This window comes from Myxine glutinosa, chromosome 1 (genome assembly GCF_964187855.1).
Source record: "Myxine glutinosa chromosome 1, kmMyxGlut1.1, whole genome shotgun sequence".
In the NCBI taxonomy this organism is placed as follows: Eukaryota; Metazoa; Chordata; class Myxini; order Myxiniformes; family Myxinidae; genus Myxine; species Myxine glutinosa.
Window position 1 is genome coordinate 9,271,195 of NC_136261.1, and position 26,582 is coordinate 9,297,776.

Below are 26,582 nucleotides of genomic sequence, written 5' to 3' on the forward strand. Positions count from 1 at the left end.
TGATGAAAATTAACAATTTTACAAAGTCGGCCTTTGTTGACTTTTTGGCCTATGTTGACCTCAGAAATAGTTGGTGGTTGGTTTCAGTGACCTGATATGCAAACACTATTCAAATTTCAAGTCAATTGGATAAAAATTGAGGATTTTAGAAATTTGAGGAAAAGTCGATGACCTTTGACCTATGTTGACTTTTTGGCCTCTGTTGACCTCAAAAATAGTTGGACGTTGGATTCAGTTACCTGATATGCAAATCCTATTCAAATTTCAAGTCAATCGGATGAAAATTGAGGATTTTAGAAATCTGAGTAAAAGTGGTTGACCTTTGACCTATGTTGACCTTATGACCTCCAAAATAAATAGTATTCTGTCGGACCACCAACTCTTGCATTCGGTTATGTTTCGTGAAGATCAATTTAAATATCGTGACCTGTAGGCAAGTATAAGTGAGCGGACAGATAAACAAACACACAAACACACACACACACACACACACAAACACACACACACACAAACAAATACACACACAAACAAACAAACACACACACACACAAACATACACACAAACACACACACAAACTAACAAACACACACATACACACACACACACACACACACACACACACAAACAAACAAACAAGAAGACGTCATGCATAGCACGATACTTGCAAAATCCGCCGCCCCCCCCCCCCCCCCACCCAAAAAAAGTTTTCCAATGATACAGCAAATTGTCCATTTCATGAAGATTAAAATTTACAATCTTGATCAAAGCTCGGGTCAGCAGGATGAAAAGTGACGATTTTTCAGATGAAAAATTATGATTTTGGAAGGTTGATCTTGAGTTGAGCTTTGATCTTTTGACCTCAAAAATAATTAGTTTCCCTATTTAGTGACTCAATGTGCAAATGCTGTTCAATTTTCAAGTCAATCGGATGAAAATTGAGGATATTAAAAATTTGGCGTATGTTGACCTTTTGGCCTCTGTTGACCTCAAAAATAGATGGTGGTTGAATTCAGTGACCATATATATAAATCCTTTTAGAAGTTCAAGTCAATCAAATGAAAATTGGTGATTTTAGAAATTTGGCCTATGTTGACCTTTTGGCCTGTGTTTACCTAAATTATAATACGTGGTTGAATTCAGTGACCAGATATGCAAGTCCTCTTCAAATTTTATGTCAATTGGATGAAAATTGAGGATTTTAGAAATTTGGCCTATGTTGACCTCAAATATACTTGGTGGTTGAATTCAGTGACCAGATATGCAAGTCCTCTTCAAATTTCAAGTCAATTGGATGAAAATTGAGGATTTTAGAAATTTGGCCTATGTTGACCTTTTGGCCTAAGTTGACCTCAAGAATACTTGGTGGTTGAATTCAATGACCAGATATGCAAGTTATCTTCAAATTTCAAGTCAATTGGATGAGAATTGAGAATTTTAGAAATTTGGCCTATGTTGACCTTTTGGCCTATGTTGACCTCAATAATACTTGGTGGTTCAATTCAGTGACGAGATATGCAAGTCCTCTTCAAATTTCAAGTCAATTGGATGAAAATTGAGGATTTTAGAAATTTGGCCTATGTTGACCTCAAACATACTTGGTGGTTGAATTCAGTGACCAGATATGCAAGTGGTCTTCAAATTTCAAGTCAATTGGATGAAAATTGAGGATTTTAGAAATTTGGCCTATGTTGACCTCAAAAACACTTGGTGGTTGAATTCAGTGACCAGATATGCAGGTGGTCTTGAAATTTCAAGTCAATCGGATGAAAATTGAGGATTTTAGAAATTTAGCAAATTTGGTGATCTTTGGCCTATGTTGACCTTTTGACCTATTGACCCCAAAACAATAGGCTTCTTGCTTTTGACCAACTCTACCACTTGGTGAAGTTTCGCGAAGATCGGTTGAAAATTGTGACCTGTAGGCCGGTGACAAACAGACAGACAAACAAACAGACAAACAGACAGACAAACAGACAGACAGAACCACAAACCCAACCGACCAATATACTTGAAAAATCTTCGATTTTGCAAGTACCAAACACACACACACACAAACACACACACACACACACACACACACACACACACACACACACACACACACACAAACCGGAGTGATCAACATACTTGTGAAAATGTTGTTGTTTTTTCCCAAGTAAGGTACTTTAACCTCGGCTTTTAATAAACTTTTACAACAAATGCAGCAGTTTTTGCGCTTGCTGCTTCTTGGGCCAGTTCGGTGAAATAAACTACAACAATCTCACTCATCAAGTATGATGAATGGGACATTATGTTATGGACTACGAATGGAAATCTGTGACGTGTAGCCAGTGACACTGAGTGTCTTGTGTTGGGCCACAAGGTGTCCTAATTCCAGGAGTTCCATAACCCCCCACCCCCTATCCTTCCCTCATATTCCCTCCTATTCCTATCCTTCCTATTCCTCATCATCAGCCACCTCCAATCACGAGTCTTTGGGAAGACATAATGTCTCGGACCTCTCTCCCTGTCCACCACAGAAAGCAGGCCATGAAAGCCCCTAATTAGACCCCCTTTTGGCCCTTTACGTTTTACATCTTGATCCAGGTAAGCAGAGGGATGACACCAACACGTGACCATCCAAAATCACATCCTTTACAGGAATTAAACAATGAGCCCATGTGCATGCTCTTTATGTACTCGTACCCTTCAGCGGTAATTAGGCCAGAGGTGATATTGTGAGGTGAGGCCAGAGGTGAGAGGTGAGACACCAGAAGGTGAGATTCCCACTGGAAGTCGATTGTAAGGATTATTATTATGCTCACGCATTTTGTGCAGGCGATTCCGAGGAAACAGTTCGAGCTCGCACTACGAAACGTTAACTCATTATAGATACCAATGTAACTTAGTGCATCATTCATTTTGTTTTCTGCAATTTTGCCTTACATTGGCTGGCATTGCCTATGACGTCATAAACATGAAACGTCTTCTCCAGAACCGCAGAACAGATTAATACAAAATTTAATATGTACAATCAACTCCCAATAAGGAAAAATGTTTTTGAACTACGACATCATCAGTCACGTGGTATGGCGGCCATCTTGGATTTAACGGAAAAAATATTTGAAAATCCATATCTCTAGAACCACTGAACGGACCAATCCTAAACTTCACATGTATGACTGACTACACATGAGGATTTTTTTTTTTTGCAAACTATGACATCATCATTCACATGGTATGGCAGCCATCTTGTATTTAAGGGAAAATTTAAAAAATCTATAACTCCAGAACCGCTTAACTGATCCAAACCAAAATTTACAGATGTGATCGACGACGATGAGGAAAATTTATTGAAAATGATGATGTCATCAGTCTTGTGGTATGGCGGCCATTTTGCCTGGAAGCCTATCATCACTGCTTACAGTTTTAGTTTATTTTATTTTGGTGATTTAAAGATCATGGAGTAACTTGTACATATCACATGCAGGACAAGGTCCTCGGTAGACATCAGTACTTTGATAATACGAATTACGAGGACATATTATGGTCGACAGAGGACAAGCACATGGGATTTGAACCTGGGGTCCCCACATCATGAGCTAGGACCTCAGATGCTAATATGAACAAGAACACCTCCGCATGTGGAATTTATATATTAATAATTATGACGTCATAGGTTACTAGTACGGACGCCATCTTGGAAAAATCGAAAAACGTTGCACCTCTATATCTCTGAAACCACTCCATATAAAGCATGGAAACGTGGTGTGTTGTCAAGTACTCCCCATGTGGAATAAGATGTGTGAATGATGATGTCATCGGTGCCTTAATTATGACGTCATAATTCGACAAGTGTATGAATTGTTTTTCTCTGCAATTGTTGGTCCGATTGACACGAAATTTTCACCATAGGAGCGCCTATGCGTGTAGATTTTAATGATAACTATTACGTCATAGGTCACGGGTACGTGCGCCATCTTGGAAAAAGTTCGCACCTCTATATCTCTGAAACCGCTCAATGGAAAAAATTTAAACATGGCTCATTGTAAAGTACTCCCAATGATGAATAAGATGTGTTAATGACGATTCCATCGGTTCCTTCATTATGACGTTATAATTCGACAAGTACAATGCTTCATCCGATCAGAATGAATTTTATTTCTCTGCAAGTGTTGGTCTGATGGACACGAAATTGTCACCATAAGAGCGTCTCCTCCTGTAGGATATTTTAATGATAATTATGACACCATAGGTCACGTGGCAAAGGCGTCATCTTGGAAAAAACAAAAAAAGGTTGTACCTCTATATCTCCGAAACCGCTCCAAGGCAAAAATTGAAGCATAGCTCATTGAAAAAACTCCACATAGGGAATAAGTGTTGTTAATGATGACATAATTGCTGCCTTTAATTATGACGTCATAATTCGACAGGGAAAATGCATAGACTGATCAGTTTGAAATTTCTTTAGCATGATCGACACAGCAATTATATTCGAGAATATAAATTTATGATGTCATCGCTCACGTGGTCTGGCAGCCATATTAGATCCACGAAAAAAACCAAAAACAGAAGGGCTGGCTCGCACCAATGTTGACTGCGCAGGGTAAGTAATCTAGGAATACCATCTAGAGTTAGAGCGAGGTTTTGAATACAAATTGCTTAAAGCTTTCAGTAATGTTATGACAATCCCAATCCCAAGTCTGCAACCCTCACATCTCAACCCCCTCCCAACGCCTCAACCTCCCTGTCCCAGCCCCCCATGCTAGCCCCCCTTCCCAATGCCTCAACCTCCCTCTCGCAGCCCCCCATCCTAGCCCCCCCTCCCAAAGCCTCAACCTCCCTCTCCCAAACCTCTATCCTCCCCTCCCCATTTCTTCCCGTTCTTAACAACATTCCTCTTCCCGTTATTGGAACAGTAAGGTAAAAGTAAATAAAAACAATGTTTAAATCACAATCTTGCGAGATTCCATCTTCTCGCGATTCTTCAGTAAAAATAACCGACAAGTTTGCTAAAAAGTGGGCAGGGCCTGTAGGATGGGCGGGGCTAGCACAGACGCAAACACCTTTATATGTAAGATTTAATTATTATAATTATTATTCTCCTCAGTAACCTATCTCTCGTACTCGCAGGTTACTGTGTTTCCTCTCATCCTCTTAATATTCTTTCTGTTTATTCATTCCCTTGCTTGTGTTCAGCAGTGTGACACCACTGTCAATTCGCTGTGTTTTTAGCCTCCATCGCCTCACTCTTCCATGAGCGTCGATATTGTGAAGAAGAAGAAGCATAAATGTATCAAGGGCCCCATAAGTTGTAGCATCCAGTAGGGGGTTCTAGCAGACAGGACAGCCAGCTTAATGTCCAAACAAAAAAACCTCACTTGTATATAAAATACCTTGTTGGCATAGGACCTGGGATGAAAATGTCTGGTTATAAATTGAACCCAGACTCAAGACGACAAAGTGGTGTACACTACCTCTGAGCTACCCTTTCATCCCATTGCTTCTGTGATTATTCGGAATTCCGACAATACCTCAAATCAATCGCCATATTTCAAAATCTTAGTAATCACATCAATTCCAAGAAATCTGCCATTTTCCCATCTTTAATTATAAAGAGGCAACGAAACGAGGTCACAAGCGGACGACTTGGTTCCAACATGAATGGTGGATCCAGTACAGATGAGGACGTTTGTTTGGGGGATTTTGCTGAAAGCACAAGCTTATAATATAGGGAGAGGGATTAGAAAAATAATATCTTTAACTTCTTACTATCCCACTTTTAAACGAGCTTTGCTTACAATACTAGCGAGAGCTTTGCTTACAATACTAGCGAGAGCTCTGCTTACAATACTAGCGAGAGCTTTGCTTACAATACTAGCGAGAGCTTTGCTTACAATACTAGCGAGAGCTTTCCTTACAATACTAGCGAGAGCTTTCCTTACAATACTAGCGAGAGCTTTCCTTACAATACTAGCGAGAGCTTTGCTTACAATACTAGCGAGAGCTTTCCTTACAATACTAGCGAGAGCTTTGCTTCCAATACTAGCGAGAGCTTTGCTTACAATACTAGCGAGAGCTTTGCTTACAATACTAGCGAGAGCTTTGCTTACAATACTAGCGAGAGCTTTGCTTACAATACTAGCGAGAGCTTTGCTTACAATACTAGCGAGAGCTTTGCTTACAATACTAGCGAGGGCTTTGCTTCCAATACTAGCGAGAGCTTTGCTTACAATACTAGCGAGAGCTTTGCTTACAATACTAGCGAGAGCTTTGCTTACAATACTAGCGAGAGCTTTGCTTACAATACTAGCGAGAGCTTTGCTTACAATACTAGCGAGAGCTTTGCTTACAATACTAGCGAGAGCTTTGCTTACAATACTAGCGAGAGCTTTGCTTACAATACTAGCGAGAGCTTTGCTTACAATACTAGCGAGAGCTTTCCTTACAATACTAGCGAGAGCTTTGCTTACAATACTAGCGAGAGCTTTGCTTACAATACTAGCGAGAGCTTTGCTTACAATACTAGCGAGAGCTTTGCTTACAATACTAGCGAGGACCTTGGAAAATTCCAATAATGTAAAATGTGACTTAAAGTCCTAAACCCACCTCCCCCACTTCAATTACTAACACCCCCCCCCCTCCACTTCAATTACTAACACCCCCCCCTCCACTTCAAGTCCTAAACCCCCCTCCCTCCACTTCAATTCCTAACACCCCCCCCACCCCCTCCACTTAAAGTCCTAAACCCCCCTCCCTCCACTTCAATTCCTAACACCCCCCCCCCCACTCCCTCCACTTAAAGTCCTAAACCCACCTCCCCCACTTCAATTCCTAACACCCCCCCCTCCACTTCAAGTCCTAAACCCCCCTCCCTCCACTTCAATTCCTAAACCCCCCTCCCCTCCCCACTTCAATTCCTAAATCCTCCCTCCCCCACTTCAAATCCTCAATCCCCCCTCCCCCACTTCAAGTCGTAAATCCCGCTCCCCCCCCCCCCCACTTCAATTCCTAAATCCCCCATCCCCTCACTTCAAGGTCTCAACCCCTCTCCCCCACACTCCGAGTCCTCAACCCCCTGCCCCCACACTCCGAGTCCTCAAGCACCCCCAAGTCAACCCACCCCCACCCCAATCCCATTTCCACTCGCTCAATCCCCCAATCCCAAGTCCTTTAGCTCAACCCCCAAATCCCAAGTCTTCAAGCCCCTCCCACCTCGCCTTAAAATGCCCTCCCCGCTACAATTCCTCAACCCCTCCCCCCCCCTCCACCCAAAGCCCCCACTCCAAGTACTTATCCATCCTCCTCCCCCCCCCTCCCAAACCTCTGCAAGTCCTCAAACTCCCCCTAACCCAAAGTCCTCAGCCCCCCACTGCAAGTACTCACCCCCTCCCAACCCCAAGTTCTCATCCCCCACGCCAAATCCCAAGTACTCACCCCCACACCCAAGTTCTCATCCCCCAACTCCCAACCTCTCCTCTCCCAACTCTCTGCCCCCTGTCTACTTCCCCCTCCTCCCGCTTGCCCGAACTCTGTTATTCACATGCTGGTGGATATTAAAGATGCCATCATGTCTTTTGCAAAGAATATACGAGTTATCCCCAGCATCCTGAACAAATTCCAAACCAAATCATCAATCGAACGTTAGACCGAGCCAACCACATCGTGAAAGACTTGGACCATAAGCTTTCAAGGTGGGAACGACCTAACAAGGTGGGAATAATATTGTGACCGTCATGGAAGTAGTGAAAGGTATTGTGTACGAGTACAGATGTATTCCCAACCTGTGCGTTGAAGCCATTATCCCACGTGGATTAAAAGATTAATGGAAGTTTCTGGATGAAAACGTGGAGCTGTTTTGTATTCATTTACTTTAACAGGCCTGGCACATCCCACGTCACAGTGCAGGTGAAATTTGCTGATAAATTATACTTTCAAAGTCTGCGTTACATCTGTCTGTGGGGGGAATGAGGGGTTGGAGAGTATTGGACATTAATCAATATCCACACAAGTTGGAATTTCTCAAGACAGTGTTTTCATCATTACCTGGAAGGTGTCTCAGGTGTCAGTGAGAATGGGTCCCTCGAAACATCAGCACTCTCAATCTATGGTAACGGCTGACATCATGTTGTGAGATCCTTAAAGCGTTCATTACTGATCCGGCTGACGTTAGTGCTCATCTTGTAAGAACGATTAACAGGTAACACTACCACCTGGATCTTCAAACCATATTTGAAACTAGCAGAAGTACCCGGCGTTGCCTGGCGGGGGGGGGGGGGGGGGGGGGGGGGGGAGGAGGGGAAGGGAAGGGGATGGAATGGGGGGAGGGGGAATGGGGGAGGGGATGGAATGGGGGGGAGGGGGAATGGGGGAGGGGGAAGGTGACGGGGGGAAGGGGAGGGGGGAGGCAGGAGAGGAAGGGGAGTGGCTCACGTTTCTGAATGAATGTGGCTCACGTTTCTGAGTGAATGTGGCTCACGTTTCTGAGTGAATGTGGCTCACGTTTCTGAGTGAATGTGGCTCACGTTTCTGAGTGAATGTGGCTCACGTTTCTGAGTGAATGTGGCTCACGTTTCTGAATTAAGTGTGATCTTGGTTAGGAAGAAGAAGTAGCCGTACTACCAAATTTGTACACTTCCGGAATTGTTTGATTTATTTGTATTCAAATGTCTGGAGATCGTTTTGTATTTATTTATGCGAATGTGTACTTGTATATAACTAATCATTAATTTTAAAAGGCTTCGGCACTATCGAGCGATATATATTTTTTAACTCCAAAAAAACGAACTTTTTTCAGTTTTTTTTTCTTTTTTTGCCTAAAACGCTCCCAGGCACTTACTGATGAACCTCTGAAAGTTTGATAAAGATCCGTTCAGCCATCTCTGAATAAAACGCGGGCACACAAAAACTGGACACATGCACACAGACAATTTGCGTTTTTATATACAGATGTGCAATGGAAGCCCCAATGATCTCGCACCGGATCTTCTGCTTTATTTATTTTTATGTTATTATTTCAAAATTTCAATTTTGCAAATCCCAATTACCGAATCTTCAGCTTTATTTATTTTTATTTTATTATTTCATAATTTCAATTTTGCAAATCCCAATTACCGAATCTTCAACTTCATTTATTTTTCTGTTATTATTTCAAAATTTCAATTTTGCAAGTCCCAATTGCCAAATCTCAACTTTATTTATTTTTATGTTATTATTTCAAAATTTAAATTTTGCAAACCCCAATTACCGAATCTTCAGCTTTATTTATTTTTATGTTATTATTTCAAAATTTCAATTTTGCAAATCCCAATAACCGGATATTCAACTTTATATATTTTTATGTTATTATTTCAAAATTTCAATGTTGCAAATCCCAATTACCGAATCTTCAACTTCATTAATTTTTCTGTTATTATTTCAAAATTTCAATTTTGCAAATCCCAATTACCGAATCTTCAACTTTATTTATTTTTATGTTATTATTTCAAAATTTCAATTTTGCAAATCCCAATAACCGAATCTTCAGCTTTATTTATTTTTATGTTATTATTTCAAAATTTCAATTTTGCAAATCCCAATAACCGGATATTCAACTTTATATATTTTTATGTTATTATTTCAAAATTTCAATGTTGCAAATCTCAATTACCGAATCTTCAACTTTATTTATTTTTATGTTATTATTTCAAAATTTCAATTTTGCAAGTCCCAATTGCCGAATCTTCAAATTTATTTATTTTTATGTTATTATTTCAAAATTTAAATTTTGCAAACCCCAATTACCGAATCTTCAACTTTATTTCAATTATTTATTTCAAAATTTCAATTTTGCAAACCCAATCACCAAATCTTCAGCTTTATTTAATTTTTTTATTTCAAAATTTCAATTTTGCAAATCCAATCACCAAATCTTCAACTTTATTTATTTATATTTTATTATTTCAAAATTTCAATTTTGCAAATCCAATCACCAAATCTTCAACTTTATTTATTTATATTTTATTATTTCAAAATTTCAATTTTGCAAATCCAATCACCAAATCTTCAACTTTATTTTATTTTATTATTTCAAAATATCCATTTTGCAAATCCAATCACCAAATCTTCAACTTTATTTATTTTTATGTTATCATTTCAAAATATCCATTTTGCAAATCCAATCACCAAATCTTCAACTTTATTTATTTTTATGTTATCATTTCAAAATTTCAATTTTGCAAATCCAATCACCAAATCTTCAACTTTATTTATTTTTATGTTATCATTTCAAAATTTCAATTTTGCAAATCCAATCACCAAATCTTCAACTTTATTTATTTTTATGTTATCATTTCAAAATTTCAATTTTGCAAATCCAATCACCAAATCTTCAACTTTATTTATTTTTATGTTATCATTTCAAAATTTCAATTTTGCAAATCCAATCACCAAATCTTCAACTTTATTTATTTTTATGTTATCATTTCAAAATTTCAATTTTGCAAATCCAATCACCAAATCTTCAACTTTATTTATTTTTATGTTATCATTTCAAAATTTCAATTTTGCAAATCCAATCACCAAATCTTCAACTTTATTTATTTATATTTTATTATTTCAAAATTTCAATTTTGCAAATCCAATCACCAAATCTTCAACTTTATTTATTTTTATGTTATCATTTCAAAATATCCATTTTGCAAATCCAATCACCAAATCTTCAACTTTATTTATTTATATTTTATTATTTCAAAATTTCAATTTTGCAAATCCAATCACCAAATCTTCAACTTTATTTATTTTTATGTTATCATTTCAAAATTTCAATTTTGCAAATCCAATCACCAAATCTTCAACTTTATTTATTTATATTTTATTATTTCAAAATTTCAATTTTGCAAATCCAATCACCAAATCTTCAACTTTATTTTATTTTATTATTTCAAAATTTCAGTTTTGCAAATCCAATCACCAAATCTTCAACTTTATTTATTTTTATGTGATCATTTGAAAATATCCATTTTGCAAATCCAATCACCAAATCTTCAACTTTATTTATTTATATTTTATTATTTCAAAATTTCAATTTTGCAAATCCAATCACCAAATCTTCAAACTTTATTTATTTTTATGTTATCATTTCAAAATTTCAATTTTGCAAATCCAATCACCAAATCTTCAACTTTATTTATTTTTATGTTATTATTTCAAAATTTCAATTTTGCAAATCCAATCACCAAATCTTCAACTTTATTTATTTTTATGTTATCATTTCAAAATTTCAATTTTGCAAATCCAATCACCAAATCTTCAACTTTATTTATTTTTATGTTATTATTTCAAAATTTCAATTTTGCAAATCCAATCACCAAATCTTCAACTTTATTTATTTTTATGTTATCATTTCAAAATTTCAATTTTGCAAATCCAATCACCAAATCTTCAACTTTATTTTATTTTATTATTTCAAAATTTCAATTTTGCAAATCCAATCACCAAATCTTCAACTTTATTTATTTTTATGTTATCATTTCAAAATTTCAATTTTGCAAATCCAATCACCAAATCTTCAACTTTATTTATTTTTATGTTATCATTTCAAAATTTCAATTTTGCAAATCCAATCACCAAATCTTCAACTTTATTTATTTTTATGTTATCATTTCAAAATTTCAATTTTGCAAATCCAATCACCAAATCTTCAACTTTATTTTATTTTATTATTTCAAAATTTCAATTTTGCAAATCCAATCACCAAATCTTCAACTTTATTTTATTTTATTATTTCAAAATTTCAATTTTGCAAATCCAATCACCAAATCTTCAACATTATTTATTTATATTTTATTATTTCATAATTTCAATTTTGCAAATCTCAATTACCGAATCTTCAACTTTATTTATGTTTGTTATTATTTAAAAATTTCAATTTTGCAAATCCCAATTACCGAATCTTCAACTTTATTTATTTTTATGTTATTATTTCAAAATTTAAATTTTGCAAACCCCAATTACCGAATCTTCAACTTTATTTCAATTATTTATTTCAAAATTTCAATTTTGCAAATCCAATCACCAAATCTTCAACTTTATTTATTTTTATGTTATCATTTCAAAATTTCAATTTTGCAAATCCAATCACCAAATCTTCAACATTATTTATTTATATTTTATTATTTCAAAATTTCAATTTTGCAAATCCAATCACCAAATCTTCAACTTTATTTATTTTTATGTTATTATTTCATAATTTCAATTTTGCAAATCTCAATTACCGAATCTTCAACTTTATTTATGTTTGTTATTATTTAAAAATTTCAATTTTGCAAATCCCAATTACCGAATCTTCAACTTTATTTATTTTTATGTTATTATTTCAAAATTTAAATTTTGCAAACCCCAATTACCGAATCTTCAACTTTATTTCAATTATTTATTTCAAAATTTCAATTTTGCAAATCCAATCACCAAATCTTCAACTTTATTTTATTTTTTTATTTCAAAATTTCAATTTTGCAAATCCAATCACCAAATCTTCAACTTTATTTATTTATATTTTTTTATTTCAAAATTTCAATTTTGCAAATCCAATCACCAAATCTTCAACTATATTTATGTATATTTTATTATTTCAAAATTTCAATTTTGCAAATCCAATCACCAAATCTTCAACTTTATTTATTTTTATGTTATCATTTCAAAATTTCCATTTTGGAAATCCAATCACCGAATCTTCAACTTTATTTCAATTATTTATTTTAAAATTTCAATTTTGCAAATACAATCACCGAATCCTCAACTTTATTTATTTTTATGTTATTATTTCAAAATTTCAATTTTTCTAAATCCAATCACCGAATCTTCAACTAAAAGATGTCATCTTTTATGGGATGGCAAGGGACTCATTTTATTATCATTATTATTCACCCTCCTGATATACGGCAGGCCATCAAGTTGCAAAATGAAAATGAAGAGGCGTTGATCAAAGGTTTCTTCTTCTTCATGCACAGGGCACTTGGTGTGTGTTCGACCAATCATGACTGGATTCGAACTGGCTGGATCACTTTCTCCCTCTCCCCAATGATCTTTCCAGTGATTGTATCTCTCATCATTCGAATACCCTGCAGCATGACCACCGATTTGCAAACGACGAAGACCTCACTGAACGCCTTAAGCGAACAAGATGTAACTGAAGAAGCAATTTTTAAAACAATTTTACCTGCACCGTTTTGAAGGCCAAAATGGAGCAAGTAAATTTAAGTGAAGGGTCAGTAGTGTAATAATGTTGCTTCTGGGACACCTCCGTTTAACATGTGAAATCCCTATCTAATGTCATTTACCCCCTTGTCTTTTTCAAAAATCATAAACACCTCTATTTCTCCCACCCTCATCTTTATGAACCTTTTGTCTGTAGTACCTATCCTTAATGTTGTTCATTAGACCACTCAAACACTACAAATATTTGTTTTCTCTTATAGACCTATCATCCTTCTTCTACATATCATCTGGCAGATTAATCTTTGACCCACTCAAACATTGACCCATTCACTTCCATATTAATTCTTTCCCTCCCTCATTGCCCCTAAACACCTATATTTCTCTCACCCTGTTCTTTACGAACCTTCTAACCTTTTGACATGTTATCCTTATTCATTAGACCACTTAAACACCTGTGATCCTTCTGACCTCATGGACCTTTTAACCTTTTACTCTTAATATCATCTGGTGAATATAACCCACTCAAACAACGACCCTACAAATATTTGTTTATGCGTGGGAAATAATTTAATTCTCCTACAACTCTCTTCACCATCTAATATATTAACAAAAAATATGTTTGAGTTTGGTTCTTTATTAAGATATTTTAACTGAGCTAAGATAAAATGGTAAACCTCCCTCAATGTTCTTGTTTGAGCGCCTCCAGTGCCACATACCATTTTTTGGTAAGCTCCGCCCACTTTTTGGTAAACCACGCCCATTTTTTACTAAGCCCCGCCCATTTTTTGTTAAGCCACGCCCACTTTTTACTAAGCCCCGCTCACTTTTGCTAAGCTCCTCCCACTTTTGCTAAGTCCCACCCACTTTATAAACTCTTCAGCATTGTATCATTTCCAGGTAATACATTACATCATTTTCAGGGAATTTCCATCACATCATTTCCAGTTAAGACACGCCCAGGGAATTTCCACAGGAAGACACACCCAGTCCTTATAAAAGGCACCGACCACACAGGCTTTTTCAAACACGCTTTCTGCTTCACTTGAGAATGGACTACTATGCCGAAATGGAATGGGATAACTTTGCTATTCCATGGAGTCCTACTACCTGTGTAGAACTCAACCTTCAGATTGATGAACTGGACTCGAACCTCTTATCAATGGAGGTAAGTTTGTTTATTTATTTATTTATTTATTTAATTTTTTTTTTTTTTTTTTTTAAGATGAGACTCGTGTAAGAGTTAACAAAGTTTATTTTAATATTCATAGAGCTTGATTTATACAAATAAAAAATATTGTATTAAATTAATACATTGTTATTTTCTTTCACAGGAAATTGTATCTGAGATACGAAATGAAAATTCTGCTTTTAACACAACTTGGGATGAAGTTATTTTTTTGTTTGAAGACATTTTGAACAACCAAGACCCCCAGAACGAGTTCTACCTTGATGACCCAGCCAAAGAGTTATACCTTGGAGATCCACAAAATCCTGAAAAAGAGTTTTACCATGATGATACTTGTTGTGAGTTATCAAAACAAAACCCACTGAACAAGTTCTACCTTGATGAGCCAGAATACAAGTCATACATTGGAGACCCACAAATTTCTGAAAATTGGGAAAGGAGAGTTCTCCCTGATGGTCCGCAGTTATACTATGTGAGACACATCATAGAAACCCTAAAAAATTGGGCAAGGAGAGTTCTCCCTGATGGTCCGCAGTTATACTATGTGAGACACATCATAGAAACCCTAAAAAATTGGGCAAGGAGAGTTCTCCCTGATGGTCCGCAGTTATACTATGTGAGACACATCATAGAAACCCTAAAAAATTGGGCAAGGAGAGTTCTCCCTGATGGTCCGCAGTTATACTATGTGAGACACATCATAGAAACCCTAAAAAATTGGGCAAGGAGAGTTCTCCCTGATGGTCCGCAGTTATACTATGTGAGACACATCATAGAAACCCTAAAAAATTGGGCAAGGAGAGTTCTCCCTGATGGTCCGCAGTTATACTATGTGAGACACATCATAGAAACCCAAAAAAATTGGGCAAGGAGAGTTCTCCCTGATGGTCCGCAGTTATACTATGTGAGACACATCATAGAAACCCTAAAAAATTGTGAAATGGGAATTCTCCCTGATGGTCCACAGTTATACTATGTGAGACACATCATAGAAACCCTAAAAAATTGGGAAAGGGAAGTTTTCCCTGATGGTCCGCAGTTATACTATGTGAGACTTATCACGGAAACCCCCAATATTTCTGAAAATTGTGGTTTTACCTTGGGGACTTGGAAAGATGGTTATATTTTTGGAGACTCGGAATGGGGGTTTTGTTTTGATGACTCGGAATGTGATACCTATCTTGGAGGCTCAACAGGAATGTGGTTATACCTTGGGAACTTGGAAAGTTGGTTTTATTTTGGAGACTCTACCTGTGGGGTTCCTCTTGGAGACTCTTTGGATTCTAAAGCAATGAACAATGTTCTTTATTTAATGACGCTTGATTTAAGCAATATCAAGAAAGTTCGAGGAAGAAAATGCTGGAAAATTCTTTCTTCCCATTTCTACTTCTTCAAACTTAAAAGCCTTGAAAGACAGAATTGGAGGAAGAGGAAAAAAAAAAAAAGAAATACGTATTTAAAAAAGAAGAAAAGAAAGATTATGTTAGGGTTTGGGTGGGATTTTGAATGTGAGGGTTAGGGATGGGGTTGGGTTAGGGTTGGGATTTTGAATGTGAGGGTTAGGGTTGGGGTTGGGTTAGGGATGGGGTTGGGTTAGGGATGGGGTTGGGTTAGGGATGGGTTGGGTTAGGGTTGGGATTTTGAATGTGAGGGTTAGGGTTGGGGTTGGGTTAGGGATGGGATTGGGTTAGGGTTGGGATTTTGAATGTGAGGGTTAGGGATGGGTTGGGTTAGGGATGGGGTTGGGTTAGGGATGGGGTTGGGTTAGGGTTGGGGTTGGGTTAGGGATGGGGTTGGGTTAGGGATGGGGTTGGGTTAGGGATGGGGTTGGGTTAGGGATGGGGTTGGGTTAGGGATGGGGTTGGGTTAGGGATGGGTTGGGTTAGGGATGGGTTTGGGTTAGGGATGGGGTTGGGTTAGGGCTTGGGTTGGGTTAGGGTTTGTATATTATTATGACTCACTCGCACATACACACACACACAAAAGTTAAGCCCCAACTAAAAAGTTGTGGGATTCTGTGTTTGGGGTTCACAGATTTAAAAACGTATCCCCATTATACACACACAAAAGTTAAGCCCCAACTAAAAAGTTGTGGGATTCTGTGTTTGGGGTTCACAGATTTAAAAACGTATCCCCATTATACACACACAAAAGTTAAGCCCCAACTAAAAAGTTGTGGGATTCTGTGTTTGGGGTTCACAGATTTAAAAACGTATCCCCATTATACACACACAAAAGTTAAGCCCCAACTAAAAAGTTGTGGGATTCTGTGTTTGGGGTTCACAGATTTAAAAACGTATCCCCATTATACACACACAAAAGTTAAGCCCCAACTAAAAAGTTGTGGGATTCTGTGTTTGGGGTTCACAGATTTAAAAACGTATCCCCATTACATTTTATTTATTTATTTATTATTTTCAAGGGTATTATCTGCTTACTTGTGTTTTTTGTAATTCTTGTGAGTAAAATGAACCCAAGATTTCTTCTCCATTTAAATCATATAATTTGTAGGTCCAAGGGACTGTATCCATTACATCAATGATTTTAAATAATTCACGAGTCCATTTTTGTGTATAACCTTTCTCAAAATGACTTTTCCATTTGTATATTCTTACAATATCACCAACTTTAAACTTGGGCTTTCTCAAATTAATCTCCTTTTCATATTCTAATTTTGTAAATGTTTCTGATGGTTTTGATTGTGTTGATGAATGAACTGTATTATTGTAATTATCTACAATATCCTGAATTAAATACACCCATTTTTGAGAACCGAGTTGTGTGAATTTTTTATATAATTTCTCTTTTAAAGTACGATTAAAACGCTCAATAACAACTGCCTTTCCTTCATTAAAGGTGCTGTATAATTTAATACCCTTCCCCTTAAGAAATTTCATGAATATTTTGTTATAGAACTCTGTTCCCTCATCAGTCCATAACTTCTTTGGTTTCCTTTTATCCCGATCAAATATTAGCTTAAAGGCTAACATTAAAGTATCACCCCTTTTATTTTTTAAAGGGACAACCCAGGCAAATCTACTCCTCAAATCAATAACGGTTAAAGCATACCTGTATCCCCTGTCATTATTCAATTCAATTAAATCAGCGGACCATATGTGGTCAGTGTATTTAGAATAAACCTTCCTTCTTTTAAACTTTGTGATTATAGGTTTGTGTAATTCTTCAGCCAAAAGCTCCTCAGTCTTGATGACATCATTAGAGCCTAATAGTTTTTTGAGGAATAACCAAGACCAAGTTTCAATTTAGCATTTATCAAATTTCTCACAATAAACCTATCAACTTTCTCTCTCAACGTTGGATTTTGTATCAAAGACAAATTATACAACATTTCGCTGTCGGCTTTATGTTTTTCAGTCAACGTAGTGGTTTTCCCATAAGCAATATCATGCTTCATACACACTTCGTCAACCCTATTTGTAGGTTTAGACCAAGGTTTAGGATTGTCAGCCTCATCTAATCTTTTATCCAAGTTTGTTCCTGGACCACAGAAAGAATACCCTGGAAGGTGTAATTCCCCTGGAATTCCAGTTGTTGTAAATTTACTTCCTGACAGAAACTTTTGTATGTCTCCTCCTCTTTTAGGAGAGATGAATTGGCACTTTTTAGAGCCACATACTTGACATATTCCTTTTTGATAAACTCTATTATTTTTAGCTTTAACATAAGAGATATTTTTAGATTTAGTTTTCTTTTTACATTTGAGACAATAACTCATATTTATTTATCAGAAAAATTCCGACAGAGTATCAAAACCTTTTTGGTTTTCAACATATACATTTCAATCTTTATTTTTAAAACATAAAGAATCCTAAGGAATGCCTTCACTCTCTCCTCCATTTATTTACAAATAAAAACTAACTAAAGTCAATGACACCAACATCATCAATCACATAATCTTTTCCTTCTTCTTCTTCTTCTTCTTCTTCACCACTTTCTCGTTTAAATCTCCTCCCTGAAATTGAAGACATTGACGTTCTTATTTTTGAAACCATTATCTTCATAAGAGTTGTTAATTCTTTAATTTCCTCTTCGGTGCGTTGAGATTGATTTATTTGCTTTAATACACTCAATCTTTTATGAATCTCAATGATTTCCATCTTTTTATATTTTTCCTCCCTCTCTCTTTGCTCCCTCTCCTCCTCCTCCATTTTCTCCCTCTCCTCCTTCTCCTTTTTCTCCCTTTTCTCCCTTTCCTCCTTCTCCCTTTTCTCCCTTTCCTCCTTCTCATTTTTCTCCCTCTCCTCCTTCTCCTCCTTTTTCTCCCTCTCCTCCTTCTCCTCCCTCTCCCTTTCCTCCTTCTCCTTTTTCTCTCTTTCCTCCTTCTCTTCTTCAACTCCTTCCTCATCCCTTGCTACCCTTGAGTTTGAACCCCAAAGAATATTATACATATACTCATCTGGATTTTGAGATATTCTTGTATCTATAATTATTTTTCTCATAATAGGATACCAATAAGATTTGTTGACGATTTCTAAAAGAGTTTTATATTTCATAACTTTGAGAAGTTCATTTTTATTTAATATTTTAAACAAGTCTCTATTTGTGGGTTTAACAATATCAGTATAAGGCCAGTTTTTAATGACAAAATTCCCATGTATATGCTCCAAATCATAAGGTATGTAATACCGAGCACCCTTTTCTTGTAGGTATCCTTGAATACAAAAATTATAATTCTCTTGTAGTCTTCTTCCTGCCATTTATGTATCAGAAATATATGTGAGATTAATATTATGACAGGTAATACCACCCCATCTTCCCACTACCAAATCGGTTTGTATTCCTCGGCTTTCTATCCTTATCTCATTACCTTCCTTCTTTGTCATGCGAACCATCGCTATACTATCATATATTTTTCTTTTCTTAAAATCACGTATTTGTTGTTTACTAATTGTACTTCCACATAAATCCTTATCCTCACCAAGTGGATAATATTCTTCTTTACGAGACTGATTTAAATCATGTAGGTCTTCTATGTTTATTGAAAAAGACCAATTATACCCTAAATCAGGCATATCATACCCCCATTTATTAATTCGCATATTAACTAAATGTCCTTCTTTATAAAATTCAATTGTAAGCAGGTAGTTAAATTCAATGAGGAAAGGTGTATGGTCAGTATAACCAGGTGTTGTGGTTGTAAATTTTACTTCTTTCACAAAACGTGCTGTTTTCTTTAAAAATATATATTGTGATAAATCACTTAATCTAATTAAGTCATTCGCATCTGTAGGGTTTGGATAATTGATTAATTTATAAGTATTCTTCATATTAATATTTTTACTTACACTATATTTTTGTCGTTCAGCCTGTGCCTTTGTATAATAATTTGATAAATCAATATCCTGAGAGGATTTTCCAAAGATAGAACCATCTTTTCCAACATAAGTCATTTATATTAGATTAAAAATGATATCATAAAAATTTTCATTATTGTTGAGTTGAAATAATACATATAAACATAATTGACCACAACATTTAGAATTAATTTCTTGAACTTGAAATGTTTGATAAACACCATTCTGTAAGAATTGTATTACTTCAACAGGTGGTGGCATACCATAACTATCAAAATAATATTTATCCTGACTATTATGAATACAAACCCAATGAGAACCATTCTGTGTGTCTAAATTCATAATAATATTCTTTGTATTCTTATTTATATGTATTAATTCATCTCTCATACAGATTACCACATTATCAATTTTTAGTGTTTTACAATACTTGGCTAGTTCTATATTTGACGTTGTATTCTTTCCAAATTGTTTAAACCATTTATCCATTTATTTATGAGAAAGATACAATCCATTACCCCGTTTAGTTAGTTTAACACCCGCTTGAGCGATAGAGGAAAGCATATCACCAACCAACAATCTAGCTTTATCAGGTAGACTTTCAAGTTTTTGAGCAAAATCTACAATTACACCACTTCCACTAATTTGTTTCTCCAACTCCTTGTTATGTCTTTCCAATTCTTTTTGAGCTTTTAGTTGTGCCTTCCTTTCGTTAGCAGTTTTTACCGCTGCTGAAATACCACCAGTCAATGCTCCCGCCGCACTTAAACCAGCAAATAAAGGAATTAGAAACGGGAGAAATCCTCCTCTTGACTCGTCTATTGAATATTTCTTTAACATAGGTTTCGTCATTTTAATTTTAAGTGATCCAACATCATTTAGTGTTTTTACTTGTGTGTGTGTGAGTAAAACATCAATTCTTACAGCTCCTTTTCTTTGAATTGTATTAACATTAATAATACAAGGCTTTTGATTTTGAATACAAGATGTTAATTTATTAAGATTGATTTGATTAACATATACCCCTACCATTTATTTATGAGAAAAAACCTATGTGATATTAATCATAACACCATTATCTGTATTAATCTGTAATTCTGTTTCCTCCAAAAGCAAACAATAAGCATCAACTTCTTCATTCTCCCCTCTTTCAATGTATAGAGAAGTATCCACTCGATTAGACTTTATAGTTTCCTTTTGAGAACTCAGGTCAATTGCGTAGATTGTATATAAACCTTTAAATGCAACCATATCCAAAATAGGATCATTATTACCATTACTTTCACACACTTTTTGGTAGGACTTGTAGGCTTCCGCATAATCATTTTTTTCCCAATCAATTTCCAATCTATCTCGCGGATAAAATGTGCCATCAAGAGAAACCCGAAGTTGTTTCACCTTAGCATTATCACTCAGCGCATTATTCTTATTAGTACCCTCCTCTCCATCTGGTTTTTTAAAAATGAGCCATAGGTATCGTGGCTTTCCTTCAAGAACACCCAAATTCCAAGTGTAGGTAGTGTGTTCCAGTTTAACGTGTTGACATCTTCTTTTAAGGTATGATACATTTAGCGGTTTCTTTGAGTTAAGTCTTCTATTTAACATCTCCTCCGTTTTAAGATTAGGAGTATATTCATTGATATACCAACACAAATCATTAATAACAAATTTATTATTGTCGCCAAAAGCATTTTCAGCCCCAAAAAGCAATCTATTTACATTATCATTCCTTTGTAGTTGAAATCTAATTTTAAGACCATACAAAACTTTATCATAATCACAAAATCCAAATATACCTTTAAGAGGTACTGCTACGGTAAAACTATTCTCAGCTTTTGCGTCATCATTATACATTGACTTCCTTTGACTATAACCAGGGTCTGTGTTTGTTCCCGTTGACATATCAGGAATAAAGCCTTCAACAGCTCCCTTACCCATTCTATCACCAAACGAATATAGTGTAAATTTCATCATTTCAGATGTAGCAGAGACATAATCAACCGCTTCAACCTCTTGTGTTCCAATATACAGGCGAACACTGTCAAACATTTTCCAGAAGAAATCATTTACGAGTGTAGCATTAGTATTATTCGCAGCCTTAGTGAATTTAAATTTACACAGCAAGAAACTATCAGCTATATTCAAGTAAGTTTGTTGATTATTTATTTCAAAACTTTTTGTTCCGTTTGAATTCCAGTCGGTTCCTGTAATAGCATTTACCTTAAAATAGTCTTCCTTTTTAGTAGAGTTTGAAATGATAATCGTATCATCCAAATCATAGATACTATCAATCGCTTCCATACTTGTATTTATATAGTATTAAAATTGTTGAAACCCTGACCCAAGTATTTTAATGATTTTTTGTCGTTCTTGTGAAGATAGTTGAGTTTTACCTTTTTTAATTTCTTTGATTGCTTGTAATTTATGGGACTCCTTTTGAGCATCTTTTATACTCTTTACAACACCTGCTACATTTCCCATGAGAGAAGCAGTTGAACCAATTAGGTCTTTATGTTTAAGAATGGTTGAACCAATACCCATTAGAGTATCAATTATCCCATCTCCTTTATTTCGAAATTGATGACCCACACCCCGTTGTCTCTTAGGTTTATAGTATCCTTTACCCACATACCTTGTATAGTCTGGTGAAAGGAACATGCCCTCCCCTGTAATTATTTTATATTTTCCCAACTCGTGTTTTCTTACAATAACCATTATTTATTTATTGAAAAACTTCACGTAGGTGAATTCTGATGGATATAATTTCATCATTAAAGGATATCATACGATTATCTTGGTCGGTTATCCTAAAATTTACTCTGTATATGGTTTTTCCTGACACAGGTAAATAGACAAGATTTTTTGGTTCCATATTAAATTTATAACCAATCGGGGTTGAGTATGCACTGAATGAAAATATTGTATTTGTTCTTATTCCATCGTTATAAGCACCATCAATCAAATCACAATGAATTAATACTGAATTTATACCGGAGGATATTTGGATAACATTATCACTGTAAAACGTCCCGTTATTTTCAATCTTTTTTGAAGAGAAACCCAATAGCTCTCTGAACGAATTTTCAATCGTGAAATCAACTTTATAATTATTTTTCAGTTTAATAGTTGATTTTGAAGTGTGTGTTTGAATATCTATTACAATATTTTTTGGTTCATCACCTTTTTCTTTCATAAGGCGAGAGACTTCTGAAGATATTTGAGAAATCTCGTAAGCTCCAGGTGAAACAGTTATAGTTTTGTAGGCAGTGCCTGGATTATAACTAAACTTGTTGTTTTTCTCTGTGATATTAAAAAGGGTATTGTAAGTTTCCATTGACAACAAAGATGCCTCATATGAGGTAAGGGGGTCAAGTTGTAGTGGGTAAGGGAATGAAGCTGTGTAATCGCTCGTTGTGAAATTAAAACTAAGAATTGTGCTTCTCATCTTATTTAATATCTAATAAAATATCTTTGTATTGACATTTATTAATTATTTTCATGTTCATCAACTGATCTAAAATGGCTGAGGATTCATTAAAACAATTGTTGTTTCCAGCCTTCTTACTACCTAATAACAATAATAGCCTATTAACTAATTGTGATGGGTCATTTGGAAGAAAACTAACACCCGAACCAAGCTTACTTAAAGCATCAATAATATGTTTCTCCTTCTCATTCTTCTTACTTTTACCAGCAACAGAAACTCCATAATCAAGTGTATTTAACAACTCAATATATACCCTATCTTCCTCTCTTTCCATATCAAGTGGTTCCTCAAAATATTTTGAACCGCTGAATCCGGGGTTTGTTAGAAGAAACATTAATCTTGGAGTTAATTTAACATTTGGTTGAGTAGAACTCAAGAACATCAATTCATCATTAAATATCAATACCTTTTCTTCCACAAGATGAAACACTGCTGGTTCTTCTGTTGGAATGAGACCTGCTCTGGTTTTTGAACCCGCAGAATATTCATTGTTTTGAAGAGCTTCCACAACATAATTAGGGGGTTGATTTACCTGCTCAAGTTTCCGAAATAATCCCTCGTCATCATATTCTAATTCACCAAGTTCTTGTTTTGTTATCTGACTAAAATCTTTGAGCATTTGAAGTTTTTTCGGAGTAAATTCTACCGTGGGAACTGTAGGGTGTTGAGTTTTCAAAAGTGGTTTAAAGAATTTCTCTTGTTTTCTTTCAAAGGCTTCTTCACCAGTTAGTTTCTGTCTCCGTTTCTTCTTTATCTCTTCCTGTTGTTTAACAACTTTTGAAACTAATTGTTGATGTTCCTTAAACTTTCTTTCTCTTTCTTCAGTATTCATTTTCTGTATTTATTTATTGAAAAATATCATTTAGTATCTCATCTTGTTTCACAACAATATATTTATATTTTCCAATCGTGTGTTTCATATAATTTTCAAATTCTTTTTTACTACATAACGTAGAGCAATTATCTCTCCAAAAATTATTTACATCTATTGAATTTAACTTAAATAAAATAAAAGTATTAGCATTGTTTCTTATTGAGCGTCGAGGGAGTTGAAAATATGATTGACTAAGATATATACAATTACAAGAAGAATGTCTCCCTCTTGTATAGTAGCTATCCATTACTGTTTGGTTTCTCTCATTAACACAATCATCAAAGATGACAAGGTTCTTTTTTGATTTATCTAAATCTTGAGGTGAAGGTATATCATCCGTATTATCACTGAGAATACAAGTTATGGGTTTCGATTTTGATTTCTGTGTATCACAAAATAATTGTATTATATCATCAATATTATAATCATTTAGTTTGTTTTGAAGTTTAAATAAACCGATAATGTCTTCCTTTTTAAGACCCGCATTAAAACCCTGTGAGAGTAGTTGATACTCGGGTTGAAAACTTGACTTTGTAAAAATTATTAAATTATCATAATCTAAAAAATTAGAACCAAGGAGCATCTTTAAAAGTAAACAGGTTTTTCCACATCCGCTTGAACCAACTATTAGACATCTCAATGAATTTGGAATGTTTTTATGGTTATTAAATTTTATCTTATTTTCCCAAACGGGTAAAAAATCATTCATTTATATATTTGGAAAACAAGTTATCCAACTTTTTTTGAGCTATTTGAGAAACTCTATATTTTATCCTGAGTTCGGGTTTAATTTCAAAATAATCCATTATTTTATTTATATAGTATCTTGTATTAACATTTCCATTAAAATTATTTTGAATAATAAATATCATTAAACCCTTATACATTTCCTCAATACAATTAGTCTCTTCCCTTGAAAGAAATGGTGTATTATCATCACAATACTTAACATTCATCTCTCTTATTAATCTTGTAAAGTAATTCATTTTTGGTTCTAATTTAAAAGAGTTATATATTTTTTTATATTTCTTATTATCATTAATTAAAATTAAATCACAGAAAATACATTGTTTATATGAATCCTCATCATTAAGCCCCACTCTATCACAAGCCGGACAATTCTCTAATTTATCATATGGAGAGTCTGGAAATTCTAAATATCCTTCAGAACTTATCATATTTATGTGGTAAATTTTTACTTAAACTAAACGCAAGTTTATTCATTAATAAATACAATGTTCCAAAGCACAAAAGACAAATTTCAATCAATCTCTACTTCGGTGGAAGATATAGAAAAATATGTCAAAGATGTTAAATTGAACAAAGATAAATATGGAAATTTTTGGGTAAAACCAGTTATGGAAAATAACATGAGCCCCTCTATTTCATTTAAAGGAAGAGCTCTAACTATACCTGGAAAGACATCCATTAAAGTAAATCTAACAAAAGTTTCTCCTCTACTCCTGGCAATTTATTCAAAGCTTGAAAAAGTGATTGACCACGATACTTTGAAAAAGAATGATAAGACCATTAATAATTCTAGAGGAGACATTTGTATTTTCTTTAATAATCCAAAGGGTGTAGATCTAAGTAAAATGAATGATGTTAATATTTCTGGTGAAATGTCATTTCGTTCTATGATAGTTAGAGATTATTTAAAGATAACTTTTGATATAAAAATTGTAGAGATTGAATCTGTTAATGAAAGAAAGTATATAGATATTGATGGGAATATTTTTCTTGCTAATTAAATATGAGTCAATACAGCAGTGAAGATTTTACTATTTCATTGAACTCAGACGATAGTGATGATAGTATTTCATTGAACTTGGACGATGGTGATGATAGTATTTCATTGAACACAGATGATAGTTATGATACTAATAGTTTGTGCTCAAATGATAGTTATGAGAGTAGCTTTAGGGAATGACTCTGAGTATGATTCTGAGTATTCATGTGATAGTTATGACTTAGATGATTCTGAGTGAAAAAGTGTTTTAGTTTAAGCACAGCGATATATATAAAACGGAGCTGTAAAGCTCAAAAGTGTTTTATTTTAAGCACAGTGATATATATAAAACACCACGTTTTCTCACGCTATAAATATGGTTTATTGTGATACTTGCGAGAAGGAAGTAAAATATTATAAACAACATATTCTCACCGCAAAACATACATACAACATTTTAAACAAACTTTCCCCTCTTCCACCTGAAACAAAACACTGTTCTACATGTAATAAAAATATCCTCAAGAAAGGCTTCAAAATACATCTTAAAACAAATCTACATTTATCAAATTTTATCACAACTAAAAACTCTGATGGAGCATTCAAAGGACATATTAAAATAAGAGTCTTTAACTTCAAACCTCCTGAACCAGAGTCTATAGTTGATGCTGTAGAAATAGTTAAACCTGCTGTTCAAACGTTGATTGAAAAAACACTAAAGGAAATGAAACCACTTAAATTTTATATGGGAGTAAAATTAGAAATGACAAAGGATGAAGGAGTTATAGATGCACCATACATGAGAACTGAGCCA